General features: G+C 41.5%; 1 long non-coding RNA gene across 1 annotated transcript in view; it reads right to left on the reverse strand.

Annotated features, from left to right (window-relative positions):
* Positions 1 to 13117, reverse strand: part of LOC109516474 (uncharacterized) — a 30846-nt gene that overhangs the window by 2514 nt on the left and 15215 nt on the right. The window contains exon 2 of the long non-coding RNA XR_002168346.1: positions 5993 to 6060. This is a non-coding gene — a long non-coding RNA (uncharacterized LOC109516474). The remainder of the gene's footprint in view (positions 1 to 5992; positions 6061 to 13117) is intronic.

Genomic DNA, 13117 nt, shown 5'->3' on the forward strand with positions numbered 1-13117 from the left:
TAATCGCCTCCTTTAAGATGAGCAGCTCTAGTGGGAGGACGTTTTCCGCAGCCGAGAACAAAAAAGCCATCCATGAGGAACCATCGGGGACCTTTCCCACAATGCACTCTGGTGGGGGGTGGGAGTTGTGGGAAGATGTTTGCAGCCTTCTCTGGTCATCTGCTGGTGGCGAGGGTCAAGGCGAATTTTTTTTTTTTTTAAGAGTGCTTTTCTGAGCGGGAATTGAAATGAGCTTCTTCCCACGGGATGGTACCGACAATGGGAATAAGTATGGGAGTGAGGGCTTGCAAGTGGGGGCGCTCCAATTATTTCTTGGTGGGAAAACACTTGAGGAAAGACACAAGATGAAAGGAGATCAAAACGCTGTTTTTTTTTTAATGGAGCGTTATCATCAACACGGAACTCGCAGAGGACAACAGAAGTGTTGTGTAGAGAGCACTCATCACATACAACGGCGGCGCTGACTATTCTTGTTGCTTTGTTCTCATCAAATCTCCTTCGATAGCTTGCTAACTGGATTTGTATTGTAGTTTTTCATGCATACATGTCATTCAATATTATATTATATCCAAATGCTTTATGTGGGGGCAGTACGCAGAGTACCATCGCTTCTCAATTTTACCCTTTAGCTGCAAGCGTACCGGGACTTTTTACGGCATACCGGGACTTCACATGAGCCTACAGTACACTCTCTTTTTATGTTTCTCCTTTCCGCTTTGTGATATAATCACACGACTCCTTCAGCAATTCAGGTACCTAAATTTTTAAAAACGATTAGACGATTTTTTTCCTCCTCTGGTAACAGTTTACTTGGTGTGTGCGCCGTCGTGAAGACACGTCAAGTAAACTGTAAAACACGAAACGTAACACGCTGCTAACGCAAAAGCAAACTTCAAAATAAAAACTTGACCAATAATACACTAGTATTGTAATGCGATAGCCTTGTGTACTTTTATTTTGAAGTCGCCCTGCATGGTGTTGTGAGGTTAGTTGATTTGTCTTATAGACATTTCGGCTTGCCTTACGTCGATTTTTATTGCCGTAACATTATTTTTGTCAACATCACATTGACTTGAATTGAATTAAGTACGCTAAGAAAACACTAATTACGCCGTCATTATATGATATGGAACAAGTCTGTCTTTTCAAGCATGTGCAGACAGTATTCTTTCATTTTTGTTGCGATATAGTAAAAGACGGCAATCGTTATCGCAGTCTTCTACTATTCCTGTGAAAATCAAGTCAAAAATCTGAAAAATAGACAATCTCAGCAGTATGGTTGGTACTCAATTTCTGACTCAGCTGCCCAAAATTACCTGGAAACCATAAACCTTTGTCCACTCCTTTGTTGCAATTGTTAAATTGCCTTGCTGAATGTATAAATGTAATATTTTCTTTGTAGTCCCAGCTCACCGGTAAACGTTTTCAAATAAATAGCTGAACGTAATGGCAGGCGATCCCACACAATTGGCTGGAAGAACTATTCTTAAGTCTTTAAGTCTCAACTTCGGAGATTTCCACCTTGAAAAGCAGAAGCGCCGAGCTCTTGAATATCCCAATTACAATGCATAGAGTCCATTCGGACACACAGCACTGTTGATTATTCTCACTGCTGTTCCGTGCATTTATTGCCTCTTTATTCGGTTAGTATAGTTGTGGTTTATATGTTATGTCCTTATATATAAAATATTCATGTCTGCATAGAATGTTGCTGATGATTATTGTTGTGGTGCACACTCACTTCTGTATATCAAGTATCCATATACTCAAAGTTAGTAGTACTGTACCTGTACTAGTGTTTAGTTCATCGTCAATGGCATTTATGGGGTTGGGCTATTGATTGCAAAATAGAACGCTGCTGATTATTCTTGCTGCTGTTCGTTTTGCTTTGATGCGTATATGCTCTTTACTCAGTTAGCATGGCTATTTATTTGATTGCTAACTGCTTAGCTAGTGAATATTAATTTCTACATCACGTAGAACACTGCTGTCTATTATTGCTGGAGTCCACACTCACTCTTGTGTATAAAGTATCCGTTGACGCAAAATTTGTATTTCTGGTATTAATGTAATTCTTGACTGCATTTATAGGGTTAGATTATTCACGGCTGCACACGCTGCTGACTATTCTCGCCGCTGCACATATTCCCTCCTGCTCCACATAGCATCTGTTTGCAGTACTAAAGCTAACTTCCTGTTTCTTCATATCTTCAAGACAACAAAAGGACAAAAACACCTGAGTGCCACTTGTGGCATCCCACAATGCCTTTCTTCCTCATTCTGTCACCCAATTAGTGAAGCCTCCCAGGAAGCAATGCAGCATTTGTCTCCATTAGCAATGCAGGTTATTGCCGGGGGGTCGGAGAGGGAGGGGTATGGGGGGTTCTTAAAAACTTCTCGGATGCAATTAGGAGGCAAGTGAGGGCGCCGTGTGTCGACCCACCAGCAAGGGAATCCTGGGCGGCGAGAATCCCCCTCGCCTCGCCGCTGACTTCAGCAAACATAATAAATCACCGGCACTCGCCATCGATTAGCACGCCGCCTACGATCGTGCTCCGACCACCGCTAACTTAGTGCGGCAGCGCTTATGCCATTAGCCAGATGCTCCGCTGAGGCAAAGTTGCTTAAAAGTGCGACAAGGTTCTGTGCGCACAAGCAGAAGAATGCACTTTTTTTTTCCCCTTCACAGGAAGTTCAAAGCCTGGAATTTGCTATTGACTCCAATTGCAGTATTCCGTTGAGACTTCATCCAGATGGAGATATAGAAAAACTATTTATTTATCGTTAGGGAATCAAGTCCAACTTTAAATAGCACCACGTTTGGGTTGCAATTATAGAAACCATCGATGCTACGTATACAAAGATATCATCTGGAGCAGCTCATAATCAATATTTATCTATTAGCGTGATAAAACATTGAGAGCAAATACATCATACGCGCCAAAGACGCTGGTTATTAAATGTATTCATGTGTGCGGATCGCTAAGAACGATCTAAAGCTCACTGGTAAGATACTGTAAGGTTAGATTTAAGGAATAGGGTTTCAAACTAGGCCAACTCATTCTCAATTAGGGGTTTAAACCTGGCTTAGGGGTTTAAAGTAAGGCCTCAAATCAGCTTTCCAAATAATGGTTAAGATTTGGGTATTTAAATTGGGGATTCCACAGGGCTTGGTGGTTTAATGTCGAGTTTTAAACCAAAAGTAAGGTTTCCAATAACCTTTAGAGTTTTAACACTTTCAGGTACAACGATTACTACTGTGGACAGTTTATCATGTTATCAGGTTACAGGGTGCATGAAAGGATTAACATCAAACAATAATCGAATGCAATAAAAAAAAGAAAGTGATGATTTTGCCAGCTGTACATTGAACACAGGTGGCCCGAGTCAAGAGCCCTGGGGAACTCCAAACTAGAACAAGTGCTTTGTGATTTGTACTTGTTAAAAAGTGAAGCAGACGCGTGTAATCATTTGCATCTGACAGAAGAAGAAAGTTTTTCTCCACAAACTGCCTGTTGTGTTTTTCAGCTTCTCGTTGTCGACCCCCAAGGAGAAAATTGCGGTTTAACGGCGTCTCCACTTTGAAGCGGAGAATGTTACAAATGAGGACGACGTTAAATTAGCGTTAAAAACCCTGGGTTAGCAGCTTCAAGTATATTTCCAAGACACAATTAAGATTTCAAATTTGGATTAAGACGTGAAACTAGAGTTAGGAGTTTAAATTCAAGCTAGGTTAGGTTTTAAATTACAATGTTTGGTTGAGGGTTTGAAATGAGGGCTTCAAACCTGATTTCCAAACCGGGTTAGGATTTTAGGGTATGGTTTCAAGACAGGGTAGGGTTTCAAATTAGGGCCCAGAGACAATCGTCCGGTTTGTTTTTTCATCTTTTCGCGTTTAGAATGCCCTCTACTGACATTGACTGGACAGAAGCGGTCGAAAGGTCCACTGGGTATTTTTCTTTTTTTTTTGGGTGGGTGACGCAAAAGTTGCAACTATTCGGGCATCCTTCCTTCGCTTCCTTTTTTTTCATCCTTCCTTCCCTTGCCTTGCCTCCTCCCTCCTCAGCCACTCCGCCCTTCCTATCTATGTTGCCAGCCGCGTCACCCCGCACCTGTAATGGAGGAATTAGTCGGCCCTGAAATGAACTTCTTGTCTCCGCTCTGCCTGCACATGGAAAAAAAAAAATATATCAACTGACGCTCTGCGGAGGAGGCGGAGGCTCCAAATCTGTTTTTACTCTTCACTTCCTCCTCTTCCTCTTCAGATTATTCTTGACTGTCGGCGTCCTGTCATTTATTGCTTCAAAGACAACATCTGGATGAGGAAAAGAAGCTTTTGAAAACATCTTTTTTTCCCACAGATGTCTGACGGCGAAAGCGCAAAACATTCAAGTAGTTCTAATATTGCCTGGATCATTTCATAATGACACTCTTAGGCAATTTAATTTTTTTTTTGGGGGGGGGGGTGAAAATTCAGCCAGCAAAGACTGCTTCACTTAGCAACATGACATTTGGGCAGTGTGTATCACAAGTTGATCCACAGAAAAAAAGCCATGCCCAAAATGACAGTCAGCCAGCCATTTTTGGCCCAAGGACATCATTTTAGGAACATTTTGGTCATTCACACGAATTTGAAAATTCATCTTTCAAAGCCAGTTTAACTTAACAACCTGAATGATGGTGGGTATGTCTATCATGAGTAGACCTGCAAGAAAATCTTAGGAAGCCATCCCTAAAAAGATACATTCGACCATTTTGATCATAAAGATCCATTTTAGGTACATATTAGCCATTCATGAGATTTTAAAATCTCAACCCTTGTAGTCAGTATGACTGAGCAACATGAAATTTGGTAGGAATGTCTATCACAAGACCCACAAAATAGTCTTAATAAATAACACCCGAAAAGACACAATTAGTCAGCTAATTATAATTACATTGTTACATAGGTGCCATTTCATTGTAATTTTTGCCAATCACACTAATTCAAAAATGTTCTCAAATTTAGTAACATGAAATTTGGTAGGCATGCTCATCATGAGTAGACCCACAAAAAAGCCTCAAGAAGCCGTGCGTGAAAAGACACTTGAAGTTGGCTATTCACATTTAACGTGCATATTTTAAAGATATTTTTTCTTTTTCATAAATTTGAAAATGTCCCCAATTACAGTTTCAGCAACATGAAATTTGGTAGGCAAGTCTGTCGTACAATCACCAAAAATGTCTCATTCAGTAATGTGTACAAGGTCAGCTCATCATCAAACATAACCCCAAATTACGTTTGAAAAATCCCTTTTGTTTTCAATAGGCACAACTTCAAAAATAGGGTCTATAACCGAACTGGTAAAACAGGTTAAATCCAGATTTGATCCAGATTTAAAAGTTAACATGAACAATCCCGTTTAACATCTCCCAGGAAATCTCCTGCTTATCCTCTTGTAGATCCTGGAGAAATGACGTATCGGGATGAAACGTGACCTCCTTTTGGCGGTTTATATTACTCTTTTTCCACAATTTTAATATCATAGCTCACCACTATCTGAACGGAGGCCTGCGCTCTAATTGAGTTCATAATTCACTCAAATCCCATGTCTAGTTAATCCTATTTAACTCTCTGCGCTTAATTGGTTGCACTCATTTCAAAACTGCACAAATCTGTTGAATTGGTTTTTACGTAGAAACTTCAACATCACGTCCAGCTTTTTACCGTGGTCCTTTCAGTTAAAAAAAAAAAAAAAGTTAGGATCTCAAATTAGGGTTTCAAGAGAGGGTTACAATTTCAAAGAAGGGTTAAGGTTAAAAAAAAAAAGAAAAAAAAAAGAATCGGGGTTTCAACCTCGTTTATAGTTCGAAACAAAGGTTAGGGTTTTAAACTGGGATTGAAAATCAGGCTTCCAAATTCAAATTTCAACCCCTGTGTCAAGGCACCACTTGCAGATTGAAATTGCATTTTTTGCATTTGCGTCACACAGAATCCTCCATTGCAGCTCACCTGTCCATTTCTTTTATAAGGTGGCTTGTACAATGTCTTCCACCGGAAGGGGGTGGGGGGCGTTAAATCTGAGAAGAAGAAGAAGAAGGATGTTTGCTGATTGAGAGCTTTAAAGGCACAATGAAGGCGTAATTGAAAAGGCGGCTGGAGCCCCGGCAGCCTTTTGTCATATCTTTTTAATTAACTTTCCTTTTCTGCCGCGCGATCGCAGCTGGCGATACGGCCAAATGACGACGCTGACACACGCCACAGACGTTTTGTTCATTAAATTGCGCATCTCCAAGCATGCGGGGGCTAATTAAAATTCTGCCGGATGACGAAGAAGAAATGTCCACTCTGCTTTGAACATTGAACATGACCACACACGCACACGCACACACACGAGAGAAGAACAACAAAGCACTCCAAGTAATTCAACCTGAATTACAAAAAAAAGCCTTGAGATACAAACGCGCGCCTCCACCTTGTCTACTTGTTCATCTTCTGATTCTTTTGTGCGAAAAGATGAAGTTACAAGTCACCATACCGGTATTTGGCCTTTTGTTTCATTCCGACGACACAAACGTGTTTCATGTGATGTCTTGTTTTCTTGTGATTTGTTCCATGTCTGTCTCGTTAAGGTTTTGTGTCCACCTGTTCTCGTCAGGTCTCACAGCCACTCACGTGTTGTCCAGGTGTTCCTCGTTGTCAATTTGTATTTATGCTGCATTCGAGGAAGGTGGGAAGTTGGACTTTTTCGACTTCCGACTAATAGTAACTGCGCACTCGAATGCACATTTGAACTGGAAGGGCTGTGTTGCAAAGTTGGTTTAAAAAAAAAAAAAAAAGTACACCGAGTTCATAGCAAAACATCATTTACAAGATTCTAAACATATATTTAGCGTTCTTTATTTATTATATTATTTGGGTTATTCAAAATCACGTAACAACGTCATTTGTAATGGCGGCCTTAGTATGATCTACTTTTGGGACTCAAGTTAATTATTATTATTATTTTGTGGGGGATAAAACATTTTTACACATCAATTAATTTGTCAAATTGCAATTTGAAACATGAATTCAGGTTTCAAATTCAGGCCGGGATTAGGATTTCAGATGTGGATTTCAATTCTTGGGGCAGGGTTTCAAAGCAGCGTTGTAAATTCAAGTTAGGCATTCGAATGACAGTACAAGCAAGCGTTAAGGCCTTAAAGTATAGTTTAAAACAACTGTTAGGGTTTCAAAGTAGGTTTATAGTATCAAACTGTGGTTTCAAGTTTGGGGTAGGGTTTCAAACAAAGGTTGGGTTAGAGTTTGAAGTAAAGGGTTCAAACAAAGGTTTTGGTTTCAAATGAGGGCTTCCGGCCTTTCAAAGTAGGGTTTTAAGATGAGTGTTTTCAAATTGTACTAAATTGTAATTAAGGTTTCAAATTTAAGTACAGGGTTCAGGTTTCAAATTGCAAAGGCAGTTTTCCAATGTGAAGTATTTCCTCGTGGCTAACGCTAATAGAAACCCATGAACTCTGCGTAGCAACCGATGACATTGGCTGCTTGATCATATTTTAGTTCATTGATCTTAATCAGACACCAGATGCCAAGTTGAGAATCTTTCAAGCTAAGTGCTCAGCGACTGGTCCTTTTGTCCTGGTCTGAAAAGGAGAGCGGCGCTGGTGGAAATAGGGCCAAGGCTGGTCAGAAAAAAAAAAATGGAAAGAGAAACTGAAAATGTGCTTGGAGGTTTTTTTTGTGCAGTGAGCAAGATTACGGCGTCTATGAGTTCTGAAGGTTTTTTTTTTGTTTTTCTTTTTTTTTGAGCGTACCCTTTTCGGCAGACAAGAGTACAATCAGATCAGGAGGAAGTTTGTCTTTTTTTCACGCTGGAGGGCTCTTCAGCCTCTCGGCGCCATCACAGAGTCTCTAGCTGCATGCGGGAAGCGGTAGAAAACCAGTTTGGATCTATGAATGCGGACTGAAGACTAAGTGTGATTCGTTTGATTTAAGGTTTTAGGGTTTGTCATCAGGGTTCTAAAATAAAAATACTGGTTAAAAATAGCCCTTTGATTAACTCATAGTAAAATTTTAGATTTTTTTTCTTCAGAATTGAATCGAAGAACTCCTCATGAAGAGTTCATTCACAAAATTAAGACCTGTCACACAGCGGCCTGTCACAGAGAGTCTGATCACGGAGCGATAGCCCGATTCATGTTGGCCTGCAGACGTCAGCGGCTATGCTAGGCAGATAGCGCGGGCAGTGCTTTGTTTACGAAATGAAGTACGCCTAATTTTCCCAGTACTCTGCGGGACGCAATGGACAGCCTTGCAGCAGGTCTCAGCTCAACTTGAGTGCAGTCCGTACTGCCATTAGAAGCCCGCCTGCTAATTAACGCGGCGCTAACAGCGTCAGGAACAGGCAGCGGTGGTCAACAACCCCTCAGTGTTCAGTCATTCAGGCAGAACATACTTATTTCCCTTCAAACAAAGTACTGATGTGGAGCATTGTTATCAGTGTCAGCCTGAAAATATCTATTTAGTGCAATTGAAAATTTCAGGTTTTGTAGCTTCAACAGCAGTCATTTTTGCTTGGGGTGTGGGGGGGGGACCAACTCATTACATTTACAGGAAACATAAAACACTTTTGGCTCCTATTTTTCATTATCACTCGCCCCCAAAACCCGCTACCTTTTTTACATCCGCCTTCTTTGCATTGTCAAGCAGGATGGAATCAGTCGACTTGGATGACCACTAGATGTCGTGGATAACCAAATGATCCAATGAGACGTACGCAGATAGGACATTTTTTGTTATTAGGGTTACTCTTATACACGGTCAACAATTTATGTGATGCGTTTAGGTTAAATCAGGGGTGTTCCACTCATTTTAGTGGCTGGCCAATTTGGAATTACATCTTCCCTCGGAGGGCCGCTATGACAGTGAAACCACAAAATTATTACGTACACAACAAATTGATAGATGACTAGTTTTGAAATCAGTCACGTTAATTACAACTGTTTTTTTCAATTATTGTTCAAGTGAGTGTAAACTGGGTAACAAAATTATTGCAAAATCGTTATTTATTACACGTGACAATTTGACATTTCCGTACAGATTTTAGCAAGTTGACACACATGATTTGCTTTTGCAGGCCACACAAAATGACCTGGCGGGCCGGATCTGGCCCCCGGGCCTTGTGTTTGACACCCGTGGGTTAAAAGTATTGCGCTGTGTTAGAGCTGCGGCTGTTCTGGAAGCGCAATATAAATTAAGATTTCGATCGTACTGTATTCATATATGTAACTGCTGCCATTCTTGAACAGCAATCCAAACAATACGGGAATATTCCCTTATAAAACAGCGCTGAACGTAAACGTATTTTTCTATAGTGACCTTAACTCTCACGTGCGAGTTCACCTTTGACCATTCTACCAGATATTGCTTTTATTATACACTATATTCCTTCAACCATGACACCTGTATCCCAGGATACGAGCAATATTGGACACATGGAAGTAAATCCTATCAGATAACTGAATGATTACACACCTGTTTCATAATCACCGGTATTCTCAGACCACCGGAACAATTTTGTATGACTGCACAACAGTTTTATCGGGCACCTGCATTGTCAAAACGCATGTATCCCTTGATACCTGTGTAACTGCATAACTGTATCTCTGGACACGTATGCCAGTGTAAACCAAAATCATTACAAATGGAACATACTGTGCTCATCAATGACAGGGCAGGGGTAGCTTGTGTCCTGTAGCTGCTAAAGTGTCGCCGTGGAACTTTTTACCTTTCATGGTGGTTCAGGGTCGACAGCTTAAAGTGCACTTTGGCTCGCAGGTGGAGGGAAAAAAAAGATGTTATTGACACAAATTGCTGGTGAGTCTGCAACGTGTTCTTGAAATCTTTCATTTGAATGCAGCTGAACATCAGCGGCGGCTTTTGTGTCCGCGCCAACCTCGCACTGAACTTTAATAATGACTCATTGAAGGGAATTCAGTCGGCTTGTGTTTGCCGTGAAAAGAGGAGCCACTTCATCTTCTAATTATTCATACATACACACACGCGTACGTACCCATGCACACACACTCGAGTGACGAGGCCTTTCACTGCTACTGCATTCACACAGTCGGTATTCAAAGAGATTCAAAACATGAGCAAAGAGCAAAGAAACTCCCCTGAACTTTCTGATGTGATTCAGATATAATAATAATAATAATAATAATAATCACAACAATTAATGCTGCATCTAATAACAAATGGGCCCTTACGCCTACATTTTCATTGCCAATCCTTGGAGTATTGGTCTAACTTTCACATCATGATCAATCCTTTAGATGGTGTAGACAAAAAAAAAAAAATTTCAAAATTTAGCCTAACTGAGATTAATACATCTACTTCCTGTTGGAACTCATTTGGACGAATCCCCTTGTGGCACTTTTGGGTTTGACCCCCCCAAATGACTGCTTCCAATCTAAATGACAACTTCCTGTTCAATTTCGTGCATGAGTTCTTGATAGTTTTCATGCAGTAGTCGTGTTGATCTGGAGAAGCTGCTGCAGTGGGACATTCTGAAAATCTTCAAAATGTTCTGAAAGGTTGACACCATGCTCCACTCATATTAGATGGCTGAGGCAAAAAATCTTAACTGTATTTTGGACGATCTGTCGAGGTTACTTGCTTAAAATTGGGCTTCATTTCAAAATTCCCGAATCAGAGTGTGTCAAAGTTTGATCTCCGGATTTGCTCAAAATGGCAGTTTTATTTTTAAAAAATGGCCTCCTCCCAGTTCATCTTTGAGACACGTTTTTGGTAGATTTTCCCATTTGCAAAATTGGCAGCTTCAAACCAAAACAGATAACTTCCAATTCAATTTCCTGCATGAGTCCTTTGGACTTTTTCATGCATCATCTACACCCAACTTCATGCCCATCAGTGACACTGATGTCAGTGCTAATATTTTATGTAACTTTCTGAGGTGCCTTAAAGTGACTCTTAAGAATGACGGCATTCTAAGGGGTAAGCAAAATTGTGAATTTTTTTTTTTTAGATAGAAAATAGGAGAACCAAGGCGCAACCAATTTGATGTATTTAACCCTTTCAGGGACAGCAGTTACTAAAGTGGACAGCTTACCATGCTGTCAGGTTACAGGGTGCATGAAAGGGTTAACGTCAAACAATAATCAAATGAAATTTAAAAAAAAAAAAAAATCATCAATAAAAAAATAAAATAAAATGATGATTTTGTCAGCTGTACATTGAACACAGGTGGCCCGAGTCAGGAGCCCTGGGGAACTCCAAACTAGAACAAGTGCTTTGTGTTTGGTACTTGTTAAAAAGTGAAGAAGACGCGTGTAATCATTTGCATCTGAAGAAGAAAGTTTTTTTCTCCACAAACTGCCTGCTGTGTTTTTCAGCTTCTCGTTGCCGACCCCTGAGGAGAAAATTGAGCTTTAACGGCGTCTCCACTTTGAAGCCAAGAATGTTACAAATGAGGACGACGTTGCGCGCAAGGATTTCACCTCCAGGACGTTCATCTTCTTTGTGAAATGTGAAGAGCGAACACGCTCTGATTGTGTCAGTCAGATATCACGTAGCACAACAAAAGTAATCAACACTGCATGGCGAATCATGCTTTTATGATTAAAAAAAAAATATCCAACAGTCAAGTGTTAGACACCAATTTCACTTGTCCATCCATTTTCTGAACTGCTTATCCTCACAACGGTTGCAAAGAGTGTTGGAGCCTATCCCAGCTGTCTTTGGGCAGTAGGCGGGGGACACCCTGAAACGGTTGCCAGCCAATTGCAGGGCACACAGAAACAAACATCCATTTACAGTCACACTCACACCTAGGGACAATTTAGCGTGTTCAATCAGGCTGCCATGCATGTTTTTGGAATGTGGGAGGAAACCGGAGTACCCAGAGAAAACCCACGCAGGGCCGGGGAGAACATGCAAACTCCACAAAGGAAGGTTGGTGCTGGAATCAAACCCAGTATTCTGCACTGTGAGGTCGACGTGATAACCACTGGACCGACGCGCTAACCACTGGATCACTGCGCCGCCACCAACTTCACTTGTATCTCTGGAAAACGACATCATTGGACAAATACTGTATATCATTGTGAACCTGTACCATTGGACACCTGACCCAATGGAAACCTATCGTGTATCCTGAGAAATTGGAATCATTGGACACCCGTATATCATTAGACAGGTGCACCGGTATTAAAGAAATTTTATGTCACTGGACACTGGTATGACTGAAAAGCTGAACTGGACACCAATATAACTAGTGATGTGCCCGACCGTGCCGAGGCTCCGATGCGTGTGCCGAGTAAACCGGAAGAAAATCTGCGAAGCGCGCTTCGAGGCATGTGTCGATTTCGCTTGTGGCCACGCCCGATGCCTCGGAACGCGCGTTGCTCCGCCCGAAGCTTCGTGAGACGGGATTCCGACATCACCGCCAACAAATAGTTTCGCGGGTGATTCGAAATAAAACGGCGCACCGGGACGACAATGAGCTGACAGGTGACAGTGACTCGAGATAAGATCGGGCCGCCCGAGCCCGCGGGTTGAGTCTGGCTGACTTTTTTTTTGTTCGTTACGAGGCCGTGAATAGTTTTGGCCACGAGAAGACCGGGGTTCGCCAAAAAAACAGAAGTGGCCTCATCACAACATGTACTGTACGAAACACTCGCAATGACAATTCAAAGAACTCCTTCATGTCTCTATGATCCAGCCGTCATTGTTCTTTGTCTCGCTGCTTATCTTCAAGTGCCGCACTCGATTTTTAAGGACGTACTGCTGCTGTGGTGAATGGCCCAATTTTCAACCCATCAAAATGATGGACAGCCTTAAATTTACCCCGTGACAAAAGAAAGGCTTTAATTTGTTACCACAAATCACCCCTCCTCCTGCCGAGTCATCACAAATGAAATAGGAAATGTCGGGTTTGCTTCGGGCTCGGGCCTGCAAATCAAGATAATTGGTCGGGCTCGGGCCGGGTTGGGCTTAAATACCAGCAGGCCGGGTCGGGCTGGATTTTTTTGGCCCGATCTTACCTCTACATCAAATCCATGGTATCATTTTAATCACTGTCTGTCATGACATTTATTTTCCACATGATGGCGCAGTAGC

This window comes from Hippocampus comes, unplaced genomic scaffold, assembly GCF_001891065.2.
Source record: "Hippocampus comes isolate QL1 unplaced genomic scaffold, H_comes_QL1_v1.1 scaffold83, whole genome shotgun sequence".
In the NCBI taxonomy this organism is placed as follows: Eukaryota; Metazoa; Chordata; class Actinopteri; order Syngnathiformes; family Syngnathidae; genus Hippocampus; species Hippocampus comes.